Source organism: Mobula birostris, chromosome 19, assembly GCF_030028105.1.
Source record: "Mobula birostris isolate sMobBir1 chromosome 19, sMobBir1.hap1, whole genome shotgun sequence".
In the NCBI taxonomy this organism is placed as follows: Eukaryota; Metazoa; Chordata; class Chondrichthyes; order Myliobatiformes; family Myliobatidae; genus Mobula; species Mobula birostris.
Window position 1 is genome coordinate 46817988 of NC_092388.1, and position 26025 is coordinate 46844012.

The 26025-nt window shown below is 41.8% G+C and overlaps 1 protein-coding gene and 1 pseudogene across 2 annotated transcripts in view; both read right to left on the bottom strand.

The window, feature by feature from the left end:
* The window catches only part of eepd1 (endonuclease/exonuclease/phosphatase family domain containing 1), a 141054-nt gene that overhangs the window by 91037 nt on the left and 23992 nt on the right, over window positions 1-26025 (bottom strand). The window lies entirely within an intron of this gene.
* LOC140212393 (copine-3 pseudogene) lies at window positions 14080-20084 on the bottom strand (annotated as a pseudogene).

The following is a 26025-nucleotide window of genomic DNA, read 5'->3' on the forward strand; positions in this document are numbered from 1 at the left end:
GCGAGAGGGAGAATGTGCAAGGTGCAGGCGGACAGCACGCCAGGTCAGAATTAGACGTAGGTTGCTATGGATGACAGGAAGCTGCTCTTCTTGCTGTACAACTACTTCTCCAACTGGTGAGACAAGAAAACATTTACTTTTGTTGCTTGCGTCAGGAATTCACTTACCCAGTGAAACACTCGAAATGTCTTTTCATGCCAACATGATTGGGGAGCAGTCTCATTGTTTCTGAAGCAGCTCCAATGCCTGCAAGGCCACTGGAAGCTAGAGGCCGGATATGTCCTGTCCTGGGGGGGTGGGGGGGAGGTGGTTAGACACTGTGCGTGCGCACACCGGTGCAGGGAAAGGAGGCAAGGGGCTTGTTTTGTTGATGCTTACATGTTCTGCTAAGTTGCCAGAAGAATGTGTGCCAGTACTTGCGGGCTGCCCCCAGCTCATCTGTAGCTTGTGTTCGTTGTTAATGCAAAGGTCGCATTTCACTGTATGTTTCGATGAACATGTGGTAAGTATATGAATCTGAATCTGGGATTTGTAAATAGACTCAGATCAAAATCTGAATAAATCTGTTCTGGGACCTCTACTTTTTGTGATTTTTATTAACAACCTGGATGTGGGGGTAGAAGGGTGGGTTGGCAAGTTTGCAGACGACACAAAGGTTGGTGGTGTTGTAGATAGTGTAGAGGATTGTCGAAGATTGCAGAGAGACATTGATAGGATGCAGAAGTGGGCTGAGAAGTGGCAGGTGGAGTTCAACCCGGAGAAGTGTGAGGTAGTACACTTTGGAAGGACAAACTCCAAGGCAGAGTACAAAGTAAATGGCAGGATACTTGGTAGTGTGGAGGAGCAGAGGGATCTGGGGGTACATGTCCACAGATCCCTGAAAGTTGCCTCACAGGTGGATAGGGTAGTTAAGAAAGCTTATGGGGTGTTAGCTTTCATAAGTCGAGGGATAGAGTTTAAGAGTCGCGATGTAATGATGCAGCTCTATAAAACTCTGGTTAGGCCACACTTGGCGTACTGTGTCCAGTTCTGGTTACCTCACTATAGGAAGGATGTGGAAGCATTGGAAAGGGTACAGAGGAGATCTACCAGGATACTGCCTGGTTTAGAGAGTATGGATTATGATCAGAGATTAAGGGAGTTAGGGCTTTACGCTTGGGAGAGAAGGAGGATGAGAGGAGACATGATAGAGGTGTACAAAATAATAAGAGGAATAGATAGAGTGGATAGCCAGTGCCTCTTCCCCAGGGCACCACTGCTCAATACAAGAGGACATGGCTTTAAGAGAAGGGGTGGGAAGTTCAAAGGGGATATTAGAGGGAGGTTTTTTACTCAGAGAGTGGTTGTTGCGTGGAATGCACTGCCTGAGTCAGTGGTGGAGGCAGATACACTAGTGAAGTTTAAGAGATTACTAGACAGGTATATGGAATTTAAGGTGGGGGGTTATATGGGAGGCAGGCTTTGAGGGTCGGCACAACATTGTGGGCCAAAGGGCCTGTACTGTGCTGTACTATTCTACGTCTAAATTTACAAAGCCCATATGCTTTTTTAAAAAAATAAAACAAAATTACTGCAGATGATGGAATCTCTGCAAAAAAAAAACTGCTGGAAGAACTGCTGCTTTTATAATCACTTTCTCAACCAGCCCGTCCACTTTCAAAAGCTGTGCATTTTATTTCTGTGCTATTCTACCCCTTTTAGAATTGTGCTCTCTAATCTAAATCACCTCTTCTCAGTCCTACCAAAATGTAACAGTTTACAGTTCCTGGCTTAAATTTCATCTGTCCATTCATCAGCCCCTCTCTCTCTCTCTCCTGCACATCTATTATTAATCTCCTCAAAGTTCATTTTACCTCCAAGATTTTTGTTATTTGTAAATTTGGTACTTCAGAATTTTAACCATCAATGAATTCTTCTGTACACTATCCCACACTAAAATGAAACCTGCATCACTGCATTGCAATCTATCCCCGACAGGGTTAAAAAATCCTGGTCTCAAGGGTTATAGACGTGCCAATGTTCAGAGGTATGTTCTACAGAGTAAAGGGCATTCCTTCATCATTGAAAATAAAGATATAAAAAAAAGTGACATTGTGGAAAAGAAAGAGGAAAATTAATGTTGTACCATGTGGCAGGAACACGACTTTATAATATGTTCTTTCATGTTACTGATGTTCTGAATATCAATTGCAATGCCTGAAGCAGAAACAGCCTTCGCTACAGTACAATTGGTAAAGATCAGCATTTCTCCCTCAGTCTGTGACTCCCCCTACTGGACCACATATACACTTTGGAGATGAACAAGACTGATCTCCTGTTGCAACCTTTCTCCAGATGAACAACCTGGAGTTGTGAAGGAGTGAGATGGGTCCGGCGCAGAAACATATACAAGACATTGGCAAGCCCACATTTGGAATAGTGTGTTCAGTTTTGGTCACTCTGCTACAGGAAGGTTGCCTTTAGGGCTGAAAGAGTACAAATGAGTTGTCTGACGATGTTGCCTGCTCTCAAAGGACTGGGTAATTGAGAAAGGTTGGACAAGCGTAAACTTTATTCCTTGAAGTACAGTAGAATGAAAAGTGATGTTATAGAGGTCTACAACATCATGAGGGACATAGATAGGGTGGATACACATGATCTTTTCCCCAGGGTTGGGGAATCAAGAACTAAAGCACACAAGTTTAAGGTGAAAGTGGAGAGATTTAACAAGAACATGAAGGGCAACATTTTCCAGAGAGTGGTCCATCTATGGAATGACCTGGCAGAGGAAGCAGTTGAGGCAGGTACATTAACAACTTTTTAAAAGGCTCTTACATGGGTACATGGATAGGAAAGGCTTAAATCAGTGGTTCCCAAACCATTTTTGGGTTACTGCCCCTTTAACCCCCAGACCACATCCTCAGTACACCCTGCTTCCTTTCTGGCCATTACCTTAAAACTTAACAAATTTTGACTTAAAATGCACGGTGAAAGAAAGTAGGAACTTCAAATTCAAAGCAGTGACAAAAATTATTCAAATCTACTTAAAGTTACAAATAAATTTTATTTATTTAATTACAGTAAAGGCAATTTTCATCAACTATTTTAGAGCATATATTAGTAGTCCAACTATTCACTCCTTCATTGCTTTTTACCTTTCAGCAATATGGATGGGCTTGGTGCAGTGATATCAGCTTCTCAACATCAGGCTGAAAGTCACTCAAGCGTCTCAGATCCCCACGTTCAGGAACTTGCAGTCTGCTTTTGTTGCTTTGAAAGAAGTTGGGTGACTACACTGAAGCTGCACGCCACTAAATATGATGCTGGAAAGGCAATAGAGAACACCTTGACCTTCTTCCACAGTGCAGGATAGCAGTCAGAGATTTCTTTCTGCAATCAATCGCAAGCCTTGATAGGATTTTTTGAATCTCGGCTTCAGCTGAAAGTCATTTTGTAACAAGATCAGCTCTTCCTCCACCCTTCCTGTTAATTCCTCATTACAACTGTTCAGAATGGATATATTACTCAGTCTGGAATTTGGATTGAGAGAAGATCACGTATCTCTCTCTGATACATCTTTATGCAGCTCACCCAGGTGGGCACGATATACCTGAAGATCATCACCTGATTTTTTTTCCTCTTCCAACTCAGAGAGACTTGGAAATTAAAAGAGGCCGCGATGGCCAGTGTTACACTTAAATAGGGTTAATGGACAGAAATGTGGAGACAACTGATGTGACTTTGATAAGATTCACATCCTTTCCTTGCAATTGAAGATGGATTTCTTTAAACTTTGTGAATAATTCTGACAAATAAGCAATGTCATGCCTAATATTCTTGAGTTGATATTTGAATGAAGCTTTCGAGTCTTCAAAGAATTTAATTAGTTTCAAAAAGCACATAAGAGAGTCTCAGGCAGTTTTGTTTTGAGAGCCATCTGACTTCAGTGGCAACAGCAAGTGCTCGAACTGTTCAGCATTCTCAATACTAAGTTCTCGAAATAATTAAGAATTGAGAGCACAAGGCTTCAGCTTATTTACAGTATTTAATGATTTGTGAATCCCATTAATTTTTTTGTGACAAGATGTTGTCTGTGAATTGTAAACATGTTAGAGCTTTTTTCAAGAAAGTAATAACCCCATGGCGTCTTCCTCTCGTTGATTGTGCCCCATCAGTTGCTCAGACAAGAATGATGGTGAGCGGAAAATCCTTTTCTTTCAAAAATTTCTCAACAATCCAATATATTGACCCCCCCCCACTTTGTATCTGTTTCTAGTCCCCTTGCAAATAATTCTTGAACCATGATTTAATCTTTAGTGAAGTGAACACAATCAAAAAGCAAAAATTTGTTGCTTAGCAAAGTTGCATCATCCAACAGCAGAGCAAATTCTGTTGTCCTAAGTATTTTGCACAATGTCTCTTCCACATTCTCAGACATTTCATCTATTCATCTTTGAACAGAGTTGTTACTGAGCTTAAATTATTTGGTCTGGTGACATATGTAAAACTGTACTCAGAGCTTCCCTTACTGCTGGCAAAATCAGGTACTTCTCCAAATGAATGGGGCTTTCCAGATTTAGCAATGAGTAGTATGAAGCAAGCAAACCATCACAGTTTTGTTGTGAAGTGCTGACAAACATGTTTTGAAATTTTTTTTTTGTTTCTAAAAGTTTTCATGAAGTGACTGAAAATAAGCCAAGTTCTTGGTTGCTTTATCAGAGTGCATTCTTTTCAAATGTTCAAGGAGCTTGAATGGTTTCATTGCCTCACTTGAAAAAACTTTTTCACACAACAGCCACAGTGGATGTTGTTGGTTGGTTGGTGCTGGTATAAATTCATATATCAGATACTCCACACTATACTGTCTACACTTCTGTTCTGTTAGATCTGGTTCTGCCATTTTCATTATGGATTAATGACTACAGTCAATCACCTATTGATCAAGTCCAAATTCAAGCACTGCAATCAATAAAGGTGAAAGTTATGACGTTATCTCAGCTCATGCAAAACCTGACTCTCTGCCTGAAGGTACATAACGTGGGGCAGTGATATATCTCGGTTGGGCCATGGGCCAGAGAAATGTCGTTAAGATCATTCAAAAGAGCAGATTCTGAACTTTACTCCATTGATGTCATACCCTAATTCACAGGAATTGCCTCACTGCATAATTAGAGCATGGAAATTGTACTAGCTAACGCTGTACTACTGTACCAATAATGTGCGGGCTAGGCGTGGAAATAATATGAATGCTTCAGTTCAGATTTATGGTAAGTGTCACCTTGTTTTCAACAACAATAACACACTTCAAGCAAAAGCTAAGGGAATGGTGGGCTAGCAAGAGACAAGGTAATTACATGATCATTTTAATTAATTGAGTCACTGAAGATCAAATGTTTATAACAAGCAATTCATTTCTTAAATGAAGCCTGTAATCCTTAGGCTGTCACATCTTGCAACTCACTACCCCTCTTTATTGTTATACCCCCTTAGAAACTCCCACCATCCTCCCCCTGGGGGGGCGGGGGGGAGGCAGCAATATTGCCCATTTTGGGAGCCACTGGTTTAGAGGGATCAGCTTGGATGGGACTCCTGGTCAGCATCAATCTGCTGGGGTGAAGGACCCGTTTCTGTGCACTGTGACTCTACCACATATCTGTTTCATGAACTCCAGCACAGCATGAGCAACCACAAGGTGAAGGAATGTGGAATTGCATTGTTGCTGATGTTTTTTTTGTTATTGCGTCTATCAAAGTATGCAAATTCTAGTCCATACAAAATTTAATTGTTTTCAGTACTGAGGAAAGATCCTGCAGAACCTCTCCGTGTTACCAGATATAATAAAGAGAGGTTATCTTATAATGATCTGTCATATGTACAACTACTTCTCATTACGAATTCTGTCTCCTTCATGGTTGTGTTGTCCTTTTTTCTAAACAGGACTTCAAAATGGAAGAATGCTCAATTTCCCCCTTAGTCTTTCTCATTTCCTAAAGCTATCTAGCCTCAAGTCCAATCTTGATATCATTCACTTGTACCTCTCTCTACTCTGTTTCCCATTACACCGCTAGCATTTAGAGCAGCAATGAAGGTCCTCCATCTTTGGCGATGTTGATGACTTCCTTCATTGTGTCAGTAGCTTGGATTTCACTACTGTCAGTCATGCAAGTCCCGAGTGGAGACTCGGGAATACTGTCGCAGTTTGTACATCTGGAAGGCACCATCTTCATCATCCCCTTCCCTCCTGACTCACTGACCTAAACAGAGTTAAGCAACATCTTCTTGCTTTCAAGTTATACACTTAACTCCCTTTCCAAACGTTATAACTTTTAAGTTCAATCTTCCTGTGCACTCTTTGTTTAGACTCCTTCCACAGGATTCCACCCAGCTCACTAATAATCTTTTACCTGATTACATCTTGGAACTTGACCTACAACTTCAGAGAGATATAGAATTATACAGGCAAATACGATTAGTGCAGATGGTCAAAACGATTGGTGTGGATGTCATGGGTTAAAGGGCCTACTTTTGTTCTATACATCTGAATCTATAACAAACACTCCTAATCCTTCTTGATCTATCTGCAAACTCTGCCACAATTAACCAGTGTTCATCTACATGGGACTGCACTATCCTGGATCCCATTCTTCTCTAACCATAAGACCACAAGACATAGGAGCAGAATTTGGGCATTCCACCCATCAAATTTGCTCCGCTATTTCATCATGGTTGATCCCAGATCCCATTCAACCCCATACAACTGCCATCTCATATTCCTTAATGTCCCAACCAATCAGGAATCTATCAACTTCCGCTTTACATTAAATATACCCGCGGACTTGGACTCTTTGGCTAAAAACTATCCTTCCTTACTTCTGTACTAAGAGGTCGCCCCCTCAATTTTGAGGCTGTGCCCTCTAGTTCTGGAAACCCCCACCAGAGGAAACATCCTCTCCACATCCACCTTATCTAGTCCTTTCAACAATCGGTAGGTTTCAATGAGATCCCTGTGCATTCTTCTAAATTCCAGTGAGTACAGGCCCAAAGCTGCCAAACGCTCCTCATATGTTACTCCACTTCATTCCCAGGATCATGCTCATGAACCTCCTCTGGACTCTCTCCAATGACAATACATCCTTTCTGAGATAAGGGGCCCAAAATTGTTGACATCCGAGTGCAACCAGTTGTAGACAAAGATCACCACCAACAGCTTGCTTACCACAGCAGTACCATTGCCTCTTTTGTGCTCAAGGATTTACTCTTGGCCATCCAGTTTTGGATCACCTGCCAGCAGAGCATCTACTTGGAAGCCTTATCTGAAAACAGAGCAAACAATTCCCAGTTCTTTGTCAATGTAGCACACTGCACAAGTCAGTTTCCTCCAAATGAGTTTGAGGAAAGCAAAGCCATTTCTTTGCCCCCCCACATCCCAAAACTCAGTTGCATGAGCACTGATCCTAACTTTCCCTGAGAAACTTTAAAAAAAAAGTTCATCATGATCTTTGCGCCAAACATTATCACAAAGTTGAGTCTTACATCACATTTCCAAATCACTGCATGAAAACACAAAATGGACATCCCATTTCAATACACAATACAAATAGTTTTTCTCCAAGCCTTGCTGAGAAAAATATAAATAGTGTATACATGGTCTGATCACAAGAAATCCTCCATCACCGTTGTCATATTCTTATTGGGTGATTTTTAGCAAGTGATATTTTGTGTCATTGATACACGATATAATGATTTTCCATAAATGCAGCCAAACATCATGCATTTCTTCACTTTATAAAATACAGCAGAAAAATTCTAGCAAAGTTGGTGATTTCCAGCTGCTCCGCACCACTCTATAGCTGCCACAGACTCAAAATGCATGCGAGAGTAAAGGTTTGAAACACGTCATCTTGGCCCAGTATCGTCCAAAACTTCCTGACAAGTTAAACCTGTGAAGCAATGAAGTTTTAGCTGTACACAAGTTGATGTCCCTTTCGAACAGAGACGAGGAAGAATTTCTTTAGCCAGAGGGTAGTGAGTCTGTGAAATTCACTGCTACAGATGGCTGTAGAGACCAAATCATTAGCTTCATAGGTTCTTGTTTTGTAACAGCATCAAAGGTTAAAAGGAGAAGGCAGGAGAATGGGATTCAGAAGGATCATACCTCTGCCATGATTCAACAGGCCAAAGGGTTTATTCTGCCCCCATGTCTTAATGGACATGAACCCTGGAGCATAAAATGATAACTTTAAATAAGCATCCACCTGCAGGCACATTCAAAGCTACTAGTTAGACCAATACCGACCTGTCTTAAGTAAACAGGCTTGCCCATTGGCTGATTTACAGGCCCACCTAGGGATTTTAGAAGCACAGCATGGAGCAAATGAAGATGTGTCTCCAACTTTCAGTCACTGGCCTTCCATCTGGCACCAAAAAACCTCTCTCTCACCATCTGTCCCATGAGACAAACTTACAGCATTTCCTTACCCAGCTATATGTGGAAAACACCTATTGCATCTGCTGAAGAACAGCTCACATTCTCATGGGGTCTTGCCCAACATTCAACCAGTCACCAACAGATGAGGTCATCACTCATCTGTGGAACCCTATTTCCAAATAGTAGGTGTGGCTACACTCGACAGATATGTAGGATTTCTCAAATGCAGCAATTCCAAATAAATTCAGGTGTATTTCTTTAGAGCAAAAAGGATTGCCATGCATTACAGCAGAAGATAAAGTAGGTTTTATCCATTTAAAATGAAACCAATATTCCACCACCAGTACTGTCTGGAATGGTCTGATGTTTAACTGCTGACAATGTAACAACTCTCCCTGTGTGAGGCAAGGGCACCACAGAAACAATCGAAGGATTATTCCCATTTTCATCCTGTCCATATCTACTTGCTTCGTAAATAGCTCAGTCCTGAAGAGGAGTCTCGGCCCAAAGCATCGACTGTTTCTTCAATTCCATAGATGCTGCCTGACCTGCAGCATTCTGTGTGTGTTGCTTTGGATTTCCAGCATCTGCAGACTTTGTGGTGTACATGGTAAATAATGTCTGGTCTCTAACCAATAGACAAACATACATTAAGCTTCATCTTGACTTGATGCAGTCATAGAGGGCTTCCTTTACAATTGAAGACAATGGGATTGGGAGTTCCACATTTATCCAAAGACAGACTTCTAAATTTAAAAAAAAATCAAAAAAAAAAGAGGTTATTGTGCCATTAACTTTATTTCTTTGGTTCTAATTATGCTTTTTTTGTAGAGTTCTTGCGTAATTTCTGTTTTTCGCCTGTATGTTGTGACTCCAATGCTATACAGCTATAACACTGCTAGAAGCAAGCTTTTCATTACACCGAAGTACATATGTGGCAATGAACTCAACCTGACTTGATTTGTACAAGTAGGATCTTCAACCTCCCGTTACCTAGCTCCTTTAATGTGCAAGCTGTTTCTTTTCCATTCTTCCCAACACCAAGGCGTTAAAACTCCTTCAGTTTCCTACAGTATATGAATATAACTGATTCCACGGCTTCATTTCGAAGGTCAAGGCAGTTCTCCCTGGTGTGCTGCCCAATGTTTATTCCTCAACAAAAATCACTGAAACAATCACGATTGTGCAGAAATTGATGACTTGTTTCTTACAGCAATCATCAAATTTCAGAACTAATTATCTGTGAAGTGTTTGTGGATATATGCTGAACTTGTGATGGTGCACAAGTCCAAATCCTTGGAAAGACTCAATTCACCTCATCAGGTCTATGTCAGTGTCCAGAGAAATCTCATCCCCCACCCCACCCCCAACATATTTCTCTGTATTACTGTAAATTCTTTTTTAAAATTTATTAATTTATGGAATGTGGGCGTCGCCAGCTAAACCAGCATTTATTGCCCATCCCTAGTTGCCCTTGAGGAGCTGGTGAGCTACCTTCTTGAACCACTGCAGTCCTTGTGGTGTAGATACACCCACTGTGCTGTTAAGGAGGGAATTCAATGATTTTGACCCAGTGACAATGAAGGAATGGAGATATGTTTCCAAGTCAGAATGGTGAGTGACTTAGAGGGTGATTTCCAAGTGCTGGTGTTCCCTGGTATCTGCTGTCCTCGTCCTTCTAGATGGTAATGGTCGTGGGTCTGGAAGGTGCTGCCTTAGGAATTTTGGTGTGTTGTGGCAATGCATCTTGCAGATAGTACACACTGCTGCAACTGCCAATCCGGATTCTCTCCCCTCCCCCAGGGCTAATTTATATTGGTGAATAACCTGACAGTGAGTATAGGAATAGAGCCAGATGGAGGATAAACGCAAGGCAGAGGGATTGGAGCAAGGGGCAGGGATTCAGATTTCTGGATCATTGGGACTTTTTTTGGGGCAGGAGTGACCGGTACAAAAAGTACGGGTTGCACTTGAATCCCAGGGGAACCAATATCCTGGCAGGGAGGTTTGCTAAGGCTATTGGGGAGAGTTAAAAATAGGATTGCTGAGGGGTGGGAACCAAACTGAAGAGACAGAGGAAGAGGCGGCTGGCTCACAAACAGAGAATGCTTGGAGAGAGTGCAGAGGGAGGATAGGCAGATGATAGAGAAGGGACATGCTCAGGCAGGTCGTGCCTTACGAGCCTGATTGAATTTTTTGAGGATGTGACTAAACACATTGATGAAGGTAGAGCAGTAGATGTAGTGTATATGGATTTCAGCAAGGCATTTGATAAGGTAGCCCATGCAAGGCTCCAAGTAAGGAGGCAAGGGATCCAAGGGGACATTGTTTTGTGGATCCAGAACGGGTTTGCCCACAGTGTTTGTAAACGGGTCATATTCTGCATGGAGGTCAGTAACTCAGGGATCTGTTCTGGGACCCCTACTCTTTGCAATTTTTATAAATGACTTGGATGAGGAAGCGGACGGATGGCTTAGTAAATTTGCTGATGACACAAAGGTTGGGGGTGTTGTGGATAGTGTGGAGGGCTGTCAGAGGTTACAGCAGGACTCTGATAGGATGCAAAACTGGGCTGAGAAGTGGCAGATGGGGTTCAACCCAAATAAGTGTGAGGTGGTTCATTTTGGTAGGTCAAACATGATGGCAGAATATAGTATTGTGGCAGATCAGAGGGATCTTGGGGTCCGAATTGAATCTGTGGTTAAGAAAGCATACGGTGCATTGGCCTTCAAAAACTGTGGGATTGAGTTTAGCAGCCGAGAGGTAATGTTGCAGCAATATAGGACCCTGGTCAGACCCCACTTGGAGGACTGTGCTCAGTTCTGGTCACCTCACTACAGGAAAGATGTGGAAACCATAGAAAGGGTGCAGAGGAGATTTACAAGGATGTTGCCTGGATTGGGGAGCATGCCTTATGAGAATAGATTGAGTGAACTTGGCCTTTTCTCCTTGGAGCAACAAAGGATGAGAGATGACCTGATAGAGGTGTATAAGATGATGATAGGCATTGATCGTGTGGATCATCAGAGGCTTTTTCCCAGGGCTGAAATAGCTCACACGAGGGGGCACAGTTTTAAGGTGCTTGGAGGTAGGTACAGAGGAGATGTCAGCGGTAAGTTTTTTTTTTTAAAAACACAGAGTGGTGAATGCGTGGAATGGGTTGCTGGTGACGGTGGTGTAGGTGGATACGATAGGGTCTTTTAAGAGACTCCTAGGCAGGTACATGGAACTTAGAAAAATAGAGGGCCATGGGTAACCCTTGGTAGTTTCTAAGGTAAGGACATGTTTGGCACAGTTTTGTTGGCCGAAGGGCCTGTATTGTGCTGTAGGTTTTCTGTATTTCTATTTCTCTAACCCTTTAGGATATTGGAACACCTAGGTCATAGGGAGAACATGCAAACCCCACACAGAGAGCACCAGAGGTCGTTACTGAACATAGAGCAGAGCAGCAACTGCACTAAACATAGTTTCAGCCTGCATGCGGATCAACAACACACAGAACTACTCACCTGGTTGCTGCTTGTGTGATGTTTCTGCTCCTGAACAATGTCCAAGCTTCTCTTTCACCCCCTAATACAATAGATATTGCACCAATCCTATTGGAATAACTGGTTTGATAAAGTGCTGTCTGAATGGACGTGCTCCTTTTACGCTTCCAGTCACAGTGCAGATACTTTAGCAGGTCTGACCAGTAAATCTCCTGATTCAACAACTGACTGCCCTCCACCTGAGGCAGGGACTAGTTCCACTTAAAAACTGTAGCTTTTAATTTTAGTAATTATACACAAGTTACCAGTGTCAAACAAACCCCTCTGCTGTGGATTGAACACTTAGATCATAGCTGCCTGCACCACAGAGCACTCCCAGCACCCACACTATGTAAAATAAACTTGACCCACACATCTCTTTCCAAGACCATATGACATAGGAGCACAATTAGGCCATTTTGGCCCATTGAGTTTGCTCCACCATTCAATCATGGCTGATCCTTCCCCACTCCCCAACCTTCTCCCTGAACCAATCAAGAGCCTATCAAGCTCTGCCTTAAATACGCCCAACAACCTGGCCTCCACAGCTGCCTGTGGTAACATATTCCACAAATTCACTACCCTCTGGCTAAAGAAATTTCTTCATCCTCTTGTCCTACACTCCCCCACCATAGGAGACATCCTATCCACATCTACTCGGTCTAGGCCTTTCAACATTCAAAAGGCTTCAATGAGAACCCCCCCATCTTTCTGAAGTCCATCAAATACAGACCCTGAACATCAGAAATAGGAGCAGGAGTAGACCATTCGGCCTGTCGAGCCTGTTCTGCCATTCAATAAGATCATGGCTGATCTGGCCATGAACTCATCTCCACCTACCTGCCTTTTCCCCATAATCTTTAATTCCCCTACTATACAATAATCTATCCAAGTTTGTCTTAAATATATTTACTGAGGTAGCCTCCACTGCTTCATTGGGCAGAGAATTTCACAGATCTTTTTCAAAAAGCCTTTTAAGCTTCATTTATTGCAGAACTTATAACAGTTTGCATTGTTTACAGATTCTCGTGAACAATTTTCTTTTCTTGATATAATCCTAGATGATATTGGCCTAGTTTTTGATGTTTTCTCATTCTGTATAATACACAACACTAAAATCACACATTTGCATTTCATTGTTACATACAGATATTTGTACTGAATGTTAGTGAAAAATTACAGAATGCAAGTGCACAATATTGGCAAAATTTCATCTACAAAATTGAAAAACCAAATTCTTGTTGTATAATTCAATCTGAACATTTGGTTCAAAATTTGATATAAAATGAAACTTTTTTTTAAAAAATACAAAATATTTGGTACTGGAGAACCATGCTCAGATGAGCAAATCAACAGAAATCCACCGCGTAATGGAAAGCAAGCTTTACAGAGAAAAATGTTTTTTTTCTTTCTCCTTCCCTTTTCTTTTTCATGATGAACTGCCTGTTTGTGGTCACAACTGCAGGAAGCTGTTCCAGTGACAAGTTGACTGCACCAGCAGGCCACTGGTGTCATCAGCTTGTGTAATTTATACTATAGATCAAATTGTTAGAGCAGCATGGAAAGTTATTCTGAATTTCCCTCTTTTTAAATTATACCAAATGTTGTCTATTGTTATACCATTGTCAAAGGAACTCACTACAGCCTACTAGAAAGAAATAAGGTGGCTGACATAATCATTAGTTTAAAATCAGGGATGTTACTCACATAAATGAACCAGTAAGAACATTAACTTGCTTATATTGCTGATCAAAACTAACAGTCCAAGTATCATTCCTATAGTTGGCAATTTTACAGTTTTGAAAATATTCAAAGTATTATTGCGTAAAACCCAATCAGCCAAAACTTCTAACTTCATATAATATCCACTACTTCTGCTGTCGTAAGTGGAAATACCAATTGAGGAATGTTCAGACTAAAAGTGGCCAAATAGCCTATACAATTCCGTGCAATGCATAGAGCAACACCACTGGTTAATTCAGCCCTCATCACAGATCTTGGGCACAGAAAGACACACACCTATGACTTGTGTTATCAGACCAAATTAACAGAACAACTTTGGAAAAAAAAAATGGAAAAATAATTCTTTGCTGTACAGAAGAACAGCTTGTTAACTTTGGCTTTCCCCATCAGCTAGAAATCCAGCTAGTCTTCAAGTTTCAGGTCACTTTCCAGCTTTGGTTCAGTTGCCGACTTTTGATCATTTGGAGTAGGGAGTTCATGCATGTTAAAGTAACACCTCACTTGTCGAGGCACGTCACTTTGTGCAAGAGCGTCTTTGGCAGTATTCTGGAATCTCCTAAATGGTACAAATTGGACAATATCTCTGATAGCTGGTTCTCCAGTGGGTGATCTCAGAACCCCATGGCACAAAAATCTGCTCCACCAACACCAACAGTGGCAGCTTAGAAGCACTTACTATGGCATGTCTTGTTTCATCTAAATCTGTTACAACTCCATCTGTAATGATCAGCAACATGTAATATTGCAATGCAGTTGGCTGCTGTACTGCTGCCAATCTTGCCACATGGTTTATAATGGGGGAAAAGTTTGTTGGCCCATATAGTCTGACATGAGGAAGACAACTGTGGCCAGCATCCACAAATCCTTGTACTCCTGCACAGTCTGGGTTCTCAGGGCTAAAATTAACTGAAAATTCATGTGATACCTGCCAGTCAGGGGGTACCTGTGCACCAAATCCTAATACTGGGAACATCTTGTTAGTGTCATAGTCTTGAACAATCATTCCAACAGACCAGATTGCTCTCAGATATTCACTATATCCATTAGGACTTGTATAATGTAGAGAAAGAGGAGAGCAAGGGGTCACCATTGGAGCTGGCGAAATCAATGCCAAAAGTAAAGTTCACCTGGCAGCCACCCTTAACATAGTCTAGGAAAGAATATCTCTACCAAGGTTCTGCAAAATAGCAGCAAGTATTCCTTATTCTTGAACTCCAACTCTCCTTGGAAAAGATCAATGCACCATTTGCCTTCCCAATCGTTTCTTGCAGTCACTCATCAACTCTGCTTTCATTCACCAAAACACTCAAATCCCCCCCTTAACATCACTGGCTTAGTGGTTACATGTAATGTCAGACAATGTATACAGTACACAACCTGAAACTCTTACTCTCCACAGACATCCATGAAACAGAAGGGAAAAAAAAACGAACAATGAATGACAGAAAAGCCCGAAGCCGCTCTCCTCCCTCTCATGCACAAACAACAGCAAAGCATCAAACCTCACCCCTTCCACCAACTGCCTCAACCATAGCATCAGCCCCTCTCCTCCTCCCCCCACCCCACATGCAAACAACAGCAAAGAGACCATGATCTAGAGCCCATCAGAAGCCGCTGTTCATCCCAACAGTTCAAGACGTCATGCCTTATTGGCTTTCATAGATTCTGCGAAGTCTATAATGAATTTCCCTGTAATATCCGCCATCCTGAAGATCATTCGGCCCCTCTCAACCTCAGTCTCTTCACTGTTCACTCTCTACCATAGAGTTACATGCAGTTGGAAATCCTCGATGCATTGCATTTGGTCATTCATCCAGAACCAGTAGAAATGCATGGTCACAGATCATAAAAATGTAATGGAAAGGTACAAAAATAATCAAAATGGAATGCTGGTTGTTATATTCAAAACATTCTGGAATACAAAAGGTGACGGAAGTTATACAGCAGCAATGGTTAAACCAGACTCAGGGTAAAGGTAGAAGTTCTCAGGAATGATACCTTGATCTCAGAGAGAGTGCCCTATTGATTTACCAGGACTCCAGGATGGTTAGTAAAAATGGGAGATGATAGAAACTAGTATTGTGTTCCCTGGAAGGTTAAGAGAGCTCCAGGGAAAACAAGCCCACCCTATCCGGTCTCTCCTTCTAATGGAAATACCTCAAGCCAGCCAACATTCTAGTGAATAGTGTCTGTATCCTCTTCAGCACAAACTCGTCCTTTGTGTAGTGTGGTGACCATCAAATGTATACAGAGGAGGAAACAAAACATGACCCACTGTGTCAGAAGTTATGGAATTTAGCTGTAAAGACGCATTTTTCCAAGTGTTTAAAAGTTCATTCGCTTCAGCTTTGAATTTTGCCAGACCACGGAGATTCAAGATCCCCTGATCCCTCAGCTCCTAACCCACTATTACTAGAAAGGACAGCAAGTACGACCAGGTCTCTCAATGATACATTCCCAAGTTCTGTCTACAGCACCATTCAGTCTGCATTGCCAGAGGAGTGTTCCACTGCTTTTAAGTTTTCATATTACATTCCCTTACGAGTTCGAAGGAGATTACTCGTATAATTGTATCTAATGGTCAGAATTAGAATCAGGTTAAATAATAAACCTGATTACGAATATCACTGGTGTATGTCATGAACTATGTTGCTTTGCAGCAGCAGTACATTGTAATACATAAACTATAGATTACAATAAATTAAAATGCAAAAAAAATTAAAGTGAGGTAGTGTACATGAGATTATTGCCCATTTAGAAACGTGATGGCAGAGGGAAAGAAGCTGACCCTAAAGTGGGTGAGTGTGTGTCATCAGGCTCCTGCACCACCTCCTTGATGGTAGCAATGAGAAGAGGGCATGTCCTGGATGCCGGCAGCCCTTCATAAGGGATGCCACCTTTTTGAGGCATCGTCCTTTGAAGACGTCTTTGATGCTGGAGAGAGTAGTGGCCACGATGGAGCCGGCTGAGTTTCGAACTCTCTGCGGCTTTTTCCAATCCTGTGCAGTGGCCCCTCCGTCCTTGATGGTGGTGCAACCAATTAGAATGCTCTCCACTGTACATCTGAAGAAATCTGCGAGAGGCTTTGGTGGTATACCAAGTCTCCTCAAACACCTATTGAAATATAGCTGTGGAAGTGCCATCTTTGCAATTGCGTCAATATGTTGGGCTCAGCATAGATCTTCAGAGATGTTGACACCAAGAAACTTGAAACTGATCATCCTTCTCCCACTGCTGATCCCTCGATGAGGACTGGTGTGTGTTCCCTTGATTCCCCCTTCCTGAAGTCCACAACCAATCCCTTGCTCTTAATGATGTTGTTGTTGCGACACCACTCAGCCAGCTGATCTAGCTCACTCCTGTATGCCTCCTCATCACCATCTGAAATTCTGCCAACAATAGCTGGGCCTTGGCAAATTCATAGATGGCGTTTGAGCTGAGCCTAGCCTCACTGTTGTGGGTATAGAGAAAGTAGAGCAATGGGCTAACCATGCATCCTTGAGGTGTGCCAGTGTTGACCGTCAGCAATGATGAGAGGTTATTTTCAATTTGCACTATATGTGGTCTCCTGAGAGCCCAGTTGCAGAGGGAGGTACAGAGACCCAGGTTTTGGAACTTGTTGATTAGTACCGAGGGTATGATAGTTTGAACGCTGAGCTGTAATCAATCAACAGCAGCCTGACATACCGTATGTATGGCTATTGTCCAGGCGATCCAAGGCTGAATGGAGAGTTAGTGCAACTGCATCCACTATTGTAGCGACATGCAAATTGCAGTGGGTCCGAGCCCTTGCTAAGACAGGAGCTGATTCTGGCATGGCCACCTTTCAAAGCACTTCAACGCAGAGGATGTGAGTGCAACTGGGTGACGATTGTTGAGGCAACTCACCCTACTCCTCTTGGGTACTAGGCATTTAAGAACACAGTATATTTTTGAGAATGTAAAGGTAAATCCAATGCAAACATTAAACACCAACATACAAAAATGCTGTGGTATATATAAAAATAACAATTTCATTGAAATTACCTTCATGAGGGTGGTCTGAAAACTGGAGGGAGGCTGTGATTGAACCATCAGCTGTGGGAGTGTGAAGCTAAAGGTTTAGATACAGTGTGTTGCCTGTACCGAGAGACTAGCTGTCCTCCCAATGGTAGAACAAAAGGTCCACTATGCCCTTATCTTCCATACATCTGTGCTACAACGCGCAGACACGGGAAGGGTACACAGTGACTAACTTGGTTTTTTTTTTATGGAAACACTGCCTTGTTGTCTCTGCAATCCTGTGCATTGGTTGGATCAGACCAACTGAGGCAGGTGGGCGTTATGTTTTGAAATTCCAAAACAAACTATTTGAAAGAAAAACAAGCCTAAAGATACATGCCTCAGTTTCATTTTATTTTTAAACTTTAAGCAAGGTATGTACTAATGGTGTGGTGGCGTGCTGACGTATGCCATTCATGTACTTTTATATACAACCCAAGATGAAATATGTAAAGCTAATCAAACAATATCTTTACAATTATTACTCAAATATTACTGATATTAAACACACAACACTCCTCCCTGTTAGCTATAAACTACAACTCAATATACTCAGATTCAGACTGCAGGAAGTGGTTCTGACAGCTCTGGATACCTTTCTTCTGGAAGTGTTGGCATCCCAACTAGTGCATGGCAAACTGCTCAATCAGCTATCTACTCCAGGCCACCAAACAAAGCTTCAAGCCAACACTTTCATTTTAACTGGCACATAGCTCCTCCAACATTTTAGCTCTCAGCTCGAATGGATAGCATTTTTCAATCATTACATAAAGCAACCTCCGTCGAGGGCAAGTTCATCTCGGCACTGCTAAAAATGGGGAAACTGGAGTTTCTGTTGCACATCCCAGTCATTTTGAGTTGTCATGGAGACCTGAGACAGTGTGGAGTCGTTTGTTGTTTCCCTTTGGAACATCTCTGCCACAATTTGATTTGCTTTACAGAGAATACGTCAAGGGGAGTGTCCTCTGTTGTAAATTATTCAAGTACTTCCTTTTCCAAGGGTAAAGCGACAATCCATCAATATTTCTATGATTAATTGTCCTCTTGAATTCTATCTTGTAATTGTGTCCTCCGAGAAGTAGAGCCCATCTCCGTATTCCTGCTGCTGCTGTGAGTTTAACACACTTCTGTGGATTGAAAATGGACTCCAATGGTTGATGATCTGTAATGAGGGTAAACTCTCTCCCATACAAGTACTGGTTCAAACGTTTTACACCCCAAAACAGATTCAAGGCCTCTCTATCAATCTGTGCATAATTTTTCTCTGCAACACTAAGGGAACATGATGCAAAGGCTGTGGGGCATTCACTTCCATCACTCATAACATGTGACATGACTACACACCTGTAATGTAAGGTGAGACATCACAGGTAACCACCTTGACTGGTTGATGTGGATCATTATGTGTGAATACAGTGCCTAACATCACCATTTCCTTTGCCTTTTGGAAAGCCCCCTCACACTGCCTTGCCCATTGCTGCTTCTTCCTGATCTGTAGCAATGAGCTTGAGGGGTAGATAACAATAGCCAAGTTTGGCAGGAACCTGGTATAATAATTGACAAATCCTAAAAAGAACAGCAACTGTGACATGTCCTTTAGCCTTGGAACATCCACCACAGCACACCTGTGTATCAATAGCATAACCACAGTAAGTAACAATTGGGTTAAAGAATTCACACTTGTTTGCATTGTGCTCTGAGCCCATTATCTTCTATCTTTTTCAATAGGTACATTCCAATAGATATATTTAATGTCAGAGGAATGCATACAATATACATCCTGAAATTCTTTTTCTTCACAACCATCGACAAAAACAGAGCAGTGCCCCATAGAATGAATGACAGTTAAATGTTAGAATCCCGAAGCCCCCCCCAGCTCTCCCCCTCCCATGCACAAGCAGCAACAAAGCAACGATCCCCCCCCCACCAGCAAGAAAAGCATCAGCATCCTCCACCAAGCACTCAAGCATGCAGCAAAGCATCAATAAAGACACAGACTTGCAGTACCCCAAAGACTACTTGTTCACCCGGTAATTCAACATACCACAGGCTGGCTCTCTCCGTAATAAGGGAAAAAGAGGTGTCCCCGTTTCACAGTGAGAGGGGAGACACAAAGCAACTGGCTGATTTATGGTTAACAGTCTGTTGTGTCACTTTTCCAAGCTCATGGAACTCGGGTCTCTGGGCATACAGCCTGCTTGCTGCTTACAATCTTCTGTTTCCCACAACGCATCAGGCGGCGGCACCAGCTTTGAATCCAACACTGTCTTGAGATTTTGGAGGTGTTCCTTGTCATCTTCACTGGTATCAAAGATGTCATCCAGGTAACACTGAGTGCTTGGGCAGCTCTGCTGCACCTGGTCCATGGCGTTCTGCCAGAGCGCAGGTCCTGCTTCAAAAATAAGACTATTATAGCAAGAAAGCTCTTTGTGGGTGTTTATGGTAGGCAATCTTCTTCTATTTCCATCTGTAGGTAGGCCTCAGCCAAGTCCACTTTGCTTAAGTGTTCTCCTCCAGAAAGGTTTGCAAAGATATCCCCTATCCTGGGCAGAGGTCACTGATCTACTTTCGGTACTCGGTTGATGGTGACCTTAAAAATCACCACAGATCCTGACAAGACCTGTCCTTATTGGCTAAAAAAACTATTGGCTTTGCACATAGGTTCCACTCAACCTTGGAAAGAATTCCTTCAGCCTCCATGCAATCTAGCTCACTCGCTACTTTATTGTGGATAGTATACAGCACTGTCCGGGTTTTGTAAAACTTGGGAGTGGCATTTTCATTTAACACCATTTTACTCTTGATATGTTTGTGTTTTTCAAAGCCATCATTGAATACTCAAGACATCTTCAGTATCTTTCTTAATTTGTTTCCAGTTGACTCTACTGCGGGGGGGAGGGGGTACAGCATTGAAATAGTGGATGGATTTCCAATAAGTTGTGGTTATCGCAGCCAATCATGTCCCCACAATGCTGGCCTTCCTGTTTTTAACCACACAAGCCCAGTGTGGCTTGGTGGTGGTTGTATTTCTGTTAAGAATGTCATTCCCACAGGAGTCATCTTTTCTTCACTACAAGTTGGATACTCGCAGTATCTTTGAATATTGATCAAGCTCATTCTGAAGAATGACTGAAACAGCTGAGCCAGTATCCAATTCCATTTATGGTGTAAGCCAAGTCTTGTTAGTTTTCACTTTATAATTCTTAACCCTCCCCAACAGTGTCACTCTCATCCTTATCACATTTGATCATCAGCTCTTTCTGAAACTGCAACTTGACTTTTATCTTTAGCTCTTATTTTCTTCTGCCCAACATGCTCTATGTACGTGTCCGACTTTGTTGCATTTTCTGCATGTTGTTTTTGAATGATTTATTTAAAGATTCCACAAACTGAACTATCTCTCGGTGCATCATTAAGCCTGTTACCAAATTGACAATGCTCAGACAACTTCAATTCAGCCACGTATGCTGAAATGGACTCCCTTTCCCTTTGATTCTGCTTATGAAACCCAAATTGTTCTGCAAACAACAATGGTTTCAGTTCTAAATGTTCGTTCATTACTTTCATGATATCAGGCAAGCTACTTTCAACTGGTTTGGTTGAAGCAGTCACATTTCTAAGCAAACTCTATGCTTTTCCACCCAATGCACTAGGCAAAACTGCCATTTGCTTTAAAATATTGCTCAATTCGTCCAGTATACACTAGCCAGCTTTTTTGTAATCGAATGCATCAATCTTTCAGATCTAACCAGTCACTTCTGTTTTTAAATTTATGATTCTCACCCAAGACCATTTATGAATCTGTGAATTCATCCATTTTCTGCTTTTTCTAAACTCAAAGGTCCCACTCTGCTTTTTAAATAAAAATCAAACACCTCACTGTAACTTTTTCACCAAAAACATCTCATGGTGCTTTAACAGGTAGGTAGTCATCTCGGGTACATTTAAAACTACCCTCATCGCCACTGTTATGTTCTATAACTCTAATACATAAAGCTAATTGAAAGATAAACACGGAGCTGTAAGATGAGTGTCTTACTTTAGTTTTTTTTAAATGAGGCGCACACATAAGACGTGGTAGCATGATAAGGTATGCTATTCACATACTTTTACATATAACCCGTAATGAACTATGTAAACAAAGAATTCTTAATCAAACAGTATATTTACAATATTACTGATATATTAAGCACACAACCATGGGGAATACAAGTAACCTGTATGGGAGAACCTCAATCTTCTAGGCCACCATTTGTAATTAGCAGTATCATGCAACTCTCCATACAAAATAATTGTTGCTTCTCGTAGTTCACTCTTTCAGGGCTTAAGGTTTGACTCACATTGCGCTGGTGGCTGTTAACATGGTGTTTATAATCATGAACTGATGTCAGAGGGACATTCAATATGACTTTACCCACACCAATCTGTTTTCCATCAGGTTATACTGGTGAAATAGAAATTTAGTTAAACAAATTGGAGTAATTGGATTATTGTAGGAATCAAGGCCAACAACATTCTTGAGAAAGTAGACTTACTGATCTAACTTGGCCAGGTCTATATGAGATCCAAATCCACAACAATTTGTTTAACTATTAACTGTGATGTCAAGTGGCACACAATTTAAAAGGATCAGTGATGAATAAAAATGAAACACTAAATATGTTACTGAATGAATTTTAGTGAAAAATACCAACACATTTTATGATTCATCCATCTTACAAAACTTTCCCTGAACAAGAATATCATTCCCTGACACCTGTAAAACATCTTTCATTGGCACAGGAACGCTGATTTGAATGACATGTATGAGCCAAGTTACTATTCCCACCTCTGCAGATAAGTGACACTTTGCCCATGCACATCAGCTCTTGCTGAACTGACAAGATCTGTTTGTGAAACTACCACGGGTAGCTAATGGCATCACATCATTCCATGAACACCGGTATTAATAATTTCTCAAAGACAGTTTCATTGTCCATGCTGCCCTGTAGCAGAAAGAGTAGCAGTCCTTTTAAAAGCTGTCTGGATAGATTGCTCCAACTGTGTTATATCACAAGTATTGAAACACATCAAAATAGAACCCTGGACTTGAAACCAGCAATTCAATTTCAACGTGGCATTCAAATAGAAACCACATTTTCACAATCCTGCACTTCAACTTCTTGCTCTTTATCAGAAACTTACATCGATAGCATTGAAGTGGTTACTGCACTGTACTAATACCAAAAAGCCAATGCGGAACAATTTCTAGGCCATCTTTCCTAGGTACAGCACCCTGGTGAATACACTGAAGGAAATGAACTGATCTCTGGGAAAAAGTGAGCTAGCTGTGCTTGACACATGTAAATAAGGAAAATCTTAAATACTCCAAAAGCACCAAGGTACCCATTACAATCATCACTATCCTAATCAGAGTGATTTTCTTAGTGCAAAGCAGCCCTTGCTGTGAAATTTGCATGACTGATCATAACCAACCTTGCAAAGGAATGGACATCCTTAATCAGGAAGTCTGGCAACACTTGGTCACAACATCAGCAAAAAAAAAAAAAAGGGAACAACATCTGGTGCAGGAACTCAGCAGGTTGAGCAGGTACCTGTCAGCAGAAAGGACCTGCCAACATTTCAGATCGAAACACAGCCAAAGAAGTTTGGTTTTTTTAAAAAAAAGCACATCCCATATTTCTAAATGGCAAACTGGAATTCCTCCCATGTCTACAGCCTCCTGATGTGAAGCAGATTGGTGTGGGTGAAGTTATTTTTAATGCTTACTAACGCAACACGCTTCCAGCTCTCAACACCCAAAGTCCGTATTTGCATGCACTACACAACTATAATTCAGGCAAGGAAAATAGCATCTTCCTTGGATTATTGATAATAATTGATAATAAAGTTCAGAGCTTAAAGTAAATTTAATATCAAATACATATTTGTCACCATATACAACCCTAAAATTTGCTTTCTTGCAGGCATACTCAGTAATTACTCATAATAGGATTAGTGAAAGACCGCAGCCAACAGGGCAGACAACCAACCTATGTGCAAAAGACAAACTGTGCAAATACAGTACAAAGAAACTAAAACAACAAATGAGTAACCAATAGATAGTGCGAACATGAGATGGAGTCCTTGAAAGTGAGTCCATAGGTTGTGGGAGCAGTTCAGTGATGGGCAAGTGAAGTTGAGAAGGTTATCCCCTCTTGTTCAAGATGATTGAGGGGTAATAACTGTTCCTGAACCTGGTGGTGTGGGTCCTGAGTTTCCTGTACCTTCTTCCTGATGGCAGCAGCAAGACAGCATGACCTGGGTGGTGGGGGTCCCTGATAATGGATGCTGGGACAGCGCTCCATGTAGATGCACTCAGTGGAGTGGAGAGCTTTACCAGTGGTGGATTACTTCTTGTAGGATTTTCCGTTCAAGGGCATTGGTGTTTCCATACCAGGCCGTGATGCAACCAGTCAATATACTCTCCACCACACATCTATAGAAGTTTGTCAAAGCATTAAGTATCATACTGATATGTCTGTTTTGTCATACTCATGTTCTCCTGACCTGGAACACTTTGCGATCACGTGCTGACTGTTCTATTTACCAAGCAAGTTCTCCTTTGTAGTTTGCTTACCACCATCGGCCGACTGTAATCACACACCTGGGATACTGTAGTCCGCCATCCCCAAACAAGAAACAGTCCACAATGCATATCAAATCACAATTTGGGGTTTGTTTGAAGAGATCTCTGCCTAATTACAATCAGCATATGACCGGTAGCACAAGGGGTCCCAACACACTGGACCACTGCTATACTATTACAAGGAATGCCTGCTGTTCCAGGCCCAAACTGCAATTCGGGAAATCTGATCACCTAGCTGCCCTCCTCCTACCTGCATACAGGCCGAGACTAAAGAGCGGGGCTCCAGAGTTAAGGACAACAAAGGGGTGGTCACAGGAGGCAGAGCAGCAGTGATGGGATTGCTTCAAGTTGGTGGACTGGGCCGTGTTCAAGAACTCGGTGGATCTGAATGAATACACCACGGTTGTCACAGACTTTATAAAAAGTCCTAGGCAAGTGTGTCCTCACAAAATCATTCAGTCTTCCCCAATTAGAAGCCCTGGATGAACAGTGAAATTGGCAATCTGCTAAGGGCCAGATCAGAAGCATTCCGGTCTGGTGACCAAGAAAGATAAAAGAACTCCAGGTATGATCTCTAGAAGGTCATCTTATGAGCAAAGCGACAATTCTGGACTAAACTTGAATCAATGAAGGATGCTCAACAGCTGTAGCAGAACTTGAATACTATTACCTCTAACAAAGTGAAATCAAATAACATAGGTGACAACATGGCTTCAATCCCAGATCAGCTCAGTGCTTTCTACACTCACTTTGACTGTCAAAACATGGAGCAGGCTTCACAAACTCCCATGGCCCCCGCTGCCCTGCAATTTCAGTCTTGGCAAGACCGGTGGCATGGAACAAGGTAATGTAGTGGCAAATAAATTGGGAAAATGAATCACTGCAACAGACACCTCATCAGAAAGGTAAACCACCACACTTCTTAAAAGGAAAAACACAAGAGATTCTGCAGATGCTGGAAATCCAGAATAACAAACAACCATTGCCTGAAACGTCAACTCTTTATTCCTCTCCATAGATGCTGCCTGACCTGCTGAGTTCCTCCAGCATTGTGTGTGTGCTTCTTAAGGGACAATGGAAAATTCTGTACCTCAGTCCTTACAGCTCTCATTTGTTGTCTATCTGCACTGGATGATGCAAATAGCACAGCCATAATTTTTTAATTATTGATCACAGCAGCTGCTAACAAAATCATCAATACTGACTACTCTTGATAAAATTGGGGGTGAACTCCTTTCCTGAGCCACTATAGTTGCTGTGTTTAAGAGACTGATGATAAGTAGGGAGTTCCAGGACTTTGGCTCAGCTGAGGTCCTGTAAAAGAACACCAAAACACTCATCTATTTCAAAGCATTTACTATCCTTCTCTCTTCAATCCAATCCAAACATGAATTGGAAGAACACAGCAGTTCCTGCAAATGAACAAAGGCCCATTCGTCTACCCCTCACCCAATCCCAAGGCCCTGCACATGATCAGCAACTTTTATTTTCATGGTCAGATAAATATCAAAGTTCTCAGACACATCACCTCATGCCTCAAAAGTAAAGCAGGCATATTGGGACAAGATATTAGCACTTTTTCATTTTTGAACCAAGTACAGATACAGTCATATTTGGTGATAAAAAACAGAACAGTCCAGAGAATCCATCTTTGCTCCATATCTTTTAGTCCATATTAA